Source organism: Epinephelus moara, chromosome 8 (assembly GCF_006386435.1).
Source record: "Epinephelus moara isolate mb chromosome 8, YSFRI_EMoa_1.0, whole genome shotgun sequence".
Classification (NCBI taxonomy): domain Eukaryota; kingdom Metazoa; phylum Chordata; class Actinopteri; order Perciformes; family Serranidae; genus Epinephelus; species Epinephelus moara.
Window position 1 is genome coordinate 790,770 of NC_065513.1, and position 6,526 is coordinate 797,295.

General features: G+C 41.2%; 1 protein-coding gene across 3 annotated transcripts in view; it reads left to right on the forward strand.

Annotated features, from left to right (window-relative positions):
* The first annotated feature begins 4,984 nt into the window (after window positions 1–4,984).
* Window positions 4,985–6,526, forward strand: part of LOC126393891 (microtubule-associated protein futsch-like) — a 97,460-nt gene continuing 95,918 nt past the window's right edge. For 2 of the 3 annotated variants that reach the window (XM_050050295.1, XM_050050296.1), the window contains exon 1: window positions 4,985–5,103. The gene's annotated coding sequence lies outside the window, so the exon portion shown is untranslated. The remainder of the gene's footprint in view (window positions 5,104–6,526) is intronic. The other variant, XM_050050297.1, reaches the window with a different exon arrangement.

Below are 6,526 nucleotides of genomic sequence, written 5' to 3' on the forward strand. Positions count from 1 at the left end.
CCTGAGGTTTCTACCGTTTTTTTTCCCCGTTAAAGGGGTTTTTTTGGGGAGTTTTTCCTTATCCGCTGCGAGGGTCATAAGGACAGAGGGATGTCGTATGCTGTAAAGCCCTGTGAGGCAAATTGTGATTTGTGATATTGGGCTTTATAAATAAAATTGATTGATTGATTGATTGAACTGTGTGTTCATAGTAAAGGCGCAAACATACTCGGGCGGAATGTACGCAGAGCGGACTCCACGGAGGTCCGCCCGGACTAAAAGCGGACGTCCGCAAGCCCTGTGCGCACAAAGCTCAAATTTTACGACCGTGAGGACTCCGCTCCGCGCACCAGTGTCACACAAAAGACTGCTTGCCATGTATTTTTCACATTGACCTCCAATAAATGTGACACCGATCTGCATTTTGTATTTGCCGCCAGTGTTTATGTTCGTAAAAACTTCGCATGTCCCTCACCAACATGGCAAACTCCCCTTCCTGGTCTCTTGTGGCATTTAGTGGCCGTACATACCACTGTCTCTTCGGTTTATTTGCACCTTAATTCAGCACAAGCTAGCTAGGCTAGTTAGCAAGGCTAATTTCCGTACCAGCTAACTACTGAAACAACTGTTTACTGACATTACAGCGGTATAGTAAATACACTTTAGATTAACTAGAAAGGGTAGGTGAAACACTGATGTTGGTGATTTGCCAACTTATAAAATTATGTGAATCATTTGGCTAAACATTAGCCTAAATGCCAAGCTAGCCAAATAGGTGGGTATGGGGCAAAGTGAGCCAATCACTGTGGGGTAAATTGAGCCAGTGGTTGAACTTGACCTTCCTTAAGGCACTGAAGTTAAGTCTCTGAAGTATGAAATGGTATTTTAATGTAGTATTACACAACTGGTTTGGTTTATCACATGTTAACTATTGTAGATTTGTTATAACATTTAACATAACATTAGCATTTATTGGGATTTTCTTTTTTTCTTTCTTACTTTTTGTCTTTGCTCCTCAAAACTACACTGGTTGTCCTTTTAATTTGGATGAGTACCCTCATTTAACAGAAATGTTTAAAATTGTTTCACCAGTGGCAAACATTAAAATATTCTAAATATTAAACTTAATTTCGTTGGTTTCATGTTGTTTAAGTTAGCTTTCAGGAAACAGGCAGAAATAAGACTATTTGGAAAATTAATCGATTACTTTTTTAAAAGAGGTAAATTATTATATATAAATTATGTTCATGTGTCAACTTAAAAAGTCAGACGGTCAATTTACCCCCACATGGCTCAACTTACCCACTGACTCAGATCAGTTTACCTCTAACCTGGGAGCCACAAGAACCCTTTTTTAAAGTCATATTTTCAGGGCCCTTAGTTATAGATGGATTCTTATAATTTCAATGATAGGAGACATCCTGAAATAAGGGTAGATGTTTTCAGTGTAGTTCTTTGTCATTTTTCCTTGCCTACAGGACGCCATAAGTAAAACTTGGCTGTGTAGCTGCAGATGTGAAGATTAGGCTCTGTTTCATAGGTTAGTTAGAGCATAGTTTTGTTGATTATATACTCTAACACAGCTGTTGAGTCTAGAATGTTAAGGTTATTGACGTTACAGATGAATTTGATGTGACAAATGTACATTGATTCTAAAATGTTCAGGTTACACATAATTACATTTTACATTTTGTATGTTTTATGCTATGCTGTACAAATGATATGTACAGTAGTAAGCAAAGGATCATATTCAGCTTCTCATGAGCAAATCAATTGATCGCGAACGAATTGTTCAAAAGAACAAATCTGTTGAGTGAACGTACTGAAGTGAATCACTTCCGGAACTGATTCGTTCATTTCTCAGTTCAGTTGAGCTCAGCAGCGAGCATGCAGGCCGGGAATGGAGATGCCGATTCAGTCCGTGCGTACGTTGAATCACTCACGAGTCGCGAGGCAGCCAGGGTGCAGGGAGGGACTGCTTACCGCATGACGAATCACTCGGTGAACGAATCACTCAGTGAACGACGTAACCTCGATTCCTGAGTGATTCAAATCATTTCTTCAAAGTGATACACTTTCATAGGGACTGTTTTCTCCAAGCTAACGGTGAATGTAGCCAGGAGTCAAGCCACATGAACACAATCACACACCTCCCCATTGTTTTAACAGACTTAGTTTCCAGATAAACAAACTTAAAACGTTAGGTTGGCCAGTAATGAGACTCACCAGTGCAGGGCAGATGCAGCAGCAGCAACGGAGAGAGACTGAGTCGGACTATGCGGTACACAGTCAGGGCTCCTCCCGCCAAGCACTGAACAATTCGGTGAACAAATCTTTTGAACAAATCTTTTGAACGACTCTTTTTAATGAACTGATTCTAGTGATTCAGTAACATCTAAAGAACTGCTTTGCCCATCACTAGTACATTTCTAATAAACGTTTTGCTGGAATAATGTTGTGTTTATGCATATTTTGTAGGCTACATAACTTTAAAAAATATTCTGAGTAAATGGCATAAAGAGATAAAAAAAAGGATTTCTGATGTATAGATTAGAATTTTCTATAGTTAAAAACCTATAATTTTACACCAGAATCATTGAAATTGGCCCAGAAAATGAAGTTTTGTCGTAAAAGATGGTTGAAATGGCGGCCATCTTTAAAAATGGCGGCCATTTTGAAATTTACGTGGCTAATGGGATTTTTCAAAAGAATGACCCAAGAGGTACACTCAGTCAAATTTTGGTGCTTCTTTCCAGATTTGAAAGACTTTTTTGCTTATCTGCTCAGCTACAGGTGACCTTGCAGCTGCACCTTGGTCTAACATCATGCAGGCGGACTTCCATCGCATCTGGTTCCTTGTGCAAGCAGTCTATGATACCCTGCCAAGCCCAGCAAACCTCCATGTCTGGGGAAAGTGAGACACCTTCCTGCCTCCTTTGCTCCGGAAGAGGCTCCTTATAACACCTCCTCATTAGCTGCCCAAAGACCCTGCCTGATGGCCGCTATCATTGGCGCCATGACCAGGTGCTCAAAGCAGTTGCTGAGAGCGTAGCCTTAGCCATCAGCGCCAGCAAACACCATCATGCTCCGAAGACGGCAATCCCCTTCATCAAAGCTGGAGAGAAACCTCGAATGCATCCACAACAACATCCCTCCGGCCAGACATGATCATCACCTCTGAGGCTTCAAAACATCTGATCATGCTGGAACTCACTGTGCCCTGGGAAGAGCGGATTAAGGAAGCCAATGAGAGGAAACACGCAAAGTATCAGGAACTGGTGGAAGAGTGCAGGGGCAGGGGCTGGAGGACATTCTACGAGCCCATAGAAGTTGGCCGTAGAGGCTTCGCAGGACGCTCACTCTGCAAAGTCCTTTGCCGATTGGACGTCACAGAGGCAGCCAAGAAGAGGGCCATCCAACCTGCAAGTGAAGCCCCAGAGAAAGCCACAAGGTGGCTTTGGATTAAGGGGGCTGACTTGTGGCTTGCTGCTGGGACCCAAGTCGGGGCCTGATCACCCCCGGCTGGGTCGCCTGGATGAGGGTGTCTGATGTTGCAAGACCCAAAACACCCAATGACCCCAGGATACATCACTGAGGATGCGTCCCAGTGCATCCAGGAGATGTTTCTTGCATAGTCATACGAGAGGGCTAAGCAGCTCACTTGAATACCAGAGTTGCGTCACTTGGTGTAGTCAGCAGAATGTCCCCAAGGAAGTGATCTTGATGAGGCAACAAGTGAGCAATTTGCTGTAATTGCAGTCACAGTTTCTTCAATCATTTTTCTTTCAAGAATATCTGATTTAAATTAGAAAATGGGAGCATGTGAGCATTTTTGGCATCTGGGTTGTTGCTGATACATCTGCTTCCACTACCGCTGGAGTGATTGAAGTCTCCAAAAATTCAATCCATCAATCAATTTTATTTATAAAGCCCAATATATCCTCAATCACCATACCTTCAAAGTATTACTAAGTCATGAAAGGTGTGTAATGAAAGTGTCTGATCTTAAATTTCGTTTGATATTCAAAGCTCATATAATGTGTCAGATGACAGTTTGTACTTTATACCTTCATTTACAATGATTTGGCTGCAAGGTTAAAAAGTTACAAAAATTTTATTTATTTATTTTTGAAAATTGTTTCTTGGGTTTCTTTTGTAATTCTATCATTTTAACATTTTTTTAGTGTAGGTAGCTTGACACTTTAGGGAGTGAAACTAATACTACTCAAATAGTACAAAATGTAACTCAGAGCACTGTTTTTGTCTAATCCCATAGTGTTGATTTCACTCTGTTTTGTGAGTTAAAGAAGCGACACTGGCATAGTGTTAAATGTTTAACTATTTTGAAAGTTGATTTGTCTCTGGACAGTGTGGAGCTATATAAACCCTGAAAAGGGGTTTGATTTTATGGCTTTTGCTTCTAATAGAGTATTGTATGTATTGGTACTTTTACCAATAAATATCTGAGTATTTCTTTCACCATGGTGTGACAGTAATCAGTTCACAGTTTTATACACTTTTCAAAGTCTTAATACCTCTTTGTGCTACTTCAGTGCTGTCTGTTACAGTATGTTGTTTTAAATAATTAACGTTTAAAATAATACTTATAAATAACACATACAAATTCCTTGCAATATCATATATATTTTCCTACACTGAGAAAATTACAATGAAAAGAAGAAAATTAAAACATATATGCTATTTACGATTGTAGTGATCTACCTCAATCTGTAATTCTTGATTTGTCCCTTAAATTCTCTGATAAATGTATTTAAATTTATAGAAATCCTGTATATGTCACAGCATCACATGTTTATTCAGTGTGTCCTTGTCTCTAGATGCATACACTGAATTAAATAGTCAAACTCAGCTGGAACCAAACCTTCAAACTGTGAAGATGTTGATGTGATAAAAAACTGCTCTCAGTGATTTCGGGATTATTCGGGTTGGATTGGATTATAGCCTAGTTGTTATATAAAGCAGCTGCACAGGATTGGTGGCCTGAGCCGAGCATGCGCAGAGTGTCGCCCCTAACAACATAACGAACCATAAGCGTGTTTACGGAGTTAAAGTTAAACAGTGAAGGTTTGAAAGGAAAGGAAAGGCTTCGTGCAAAGAGTAGAGGTGAGTTGTGTGTGTCTTCTCTGCTTGTCGCGGCTCGGCTGCGTGTGTGTGTGTGTGTGTGTGTGTGTGTGCGTGAGTGTGTGTAACTCTAGGCTTGTTCTCTTATGGAATTAAGATGTATAAACGAGGACGGCCGCGGCATTTGCCGGTGTGGAAAGCAGGCAGGCATTAAATCTAGTCTATCGCGAGTACATGCAGTGCTCGCAGTCTCATCGTGTTCACAGTCAACACTGGCAGTCACTGCTTCCATAGCGAGCCCGCTGGAGGCAATGCACTCAGCACAGTGATGGAGTTTTTATCGGGAACAAAATGTTCTGAATCCAAACCTCCTATCCTAACATGAAGCTGCAGCCTGATACCATCCTTCGTTACTTCGAAAGGCACACAATGCTGCCTATACCATTTGTTTCAATACAACTTCTTTGTTTCTCAGGTAGCCTATTTCTCAGCCAGGCTGCCAGTTTAAATTAGTTCTGTACATTGTGTGTACATTTTATTAGTGTGGTTTTGAACACACACACTAAGAGCTCTTTTTTTTTTTTTTTTTTTTTTTTAAATCAGTGGCGTAATTTTATTTCATTTGTTTTTACTTAGTAAATATGGAATAGATTTAATAGATGAGACGGCCAGTAATGAATTTGCATGTGTGAAATCTGTTGGCAAGTTTACTGTCCTTTTTGCTGCTGCCAGTGGGACACAACCTTCAACACTTTCAGCATGCCTGCCAGAGAGCATCCCCCACCCCCTCCACACACAAACACACAGACCCCCCCCCTCTACACACACACACACACACACACACACACACACACATCCCATTCACTACTACTGACTTTGGAACTCTTTGTTCCTTTTACTTTGCGCCATTTCAGACAGCCTGGCTATGCTTTGACTCTGTTTCATTGACGGTCTGTAAAGCAATGAATTAAAAAGTGCAGCATTTGCCTACTTGCTGCGTTCATTCAAGCTTGGTAGTCGTGAGTTGAGTTCATGATCTTCGTTTTCACCCACCTCCATGAAAAGTCAGCTTTGAACATTTACAGTGTGCGTGTTAACTGAAAGAAGTCATTTAGTATAGCCTAATTTCACACTGGAACATCATGTACCAGAAGTCTTTTCATCCGTCTCTGTGTGTCAAAACGACTCAGAACCTTTCAAAATATCCACCTTTATTTTCTCACAGCAACTTACACAAATACTTCTGAGTAAGTTCCCAGTAGAACGTATCAGTAGGTTGCAGCCAGGATATTAAGACCAAAAGGTTTAAAGACGCTGTATGTAAGAATGTGGCCAAAACGGCTGCCGTGGCAGGGCCGCGTCGCCGCGTCCTTGATCTTCGGTTTTCCAGTGGACCGTTCGAGCAAGTCCGGCTTCTCTGCTGCTAACGCTGCTGCCGGGATACAGCTGAGGAGAAGCTGGCTGC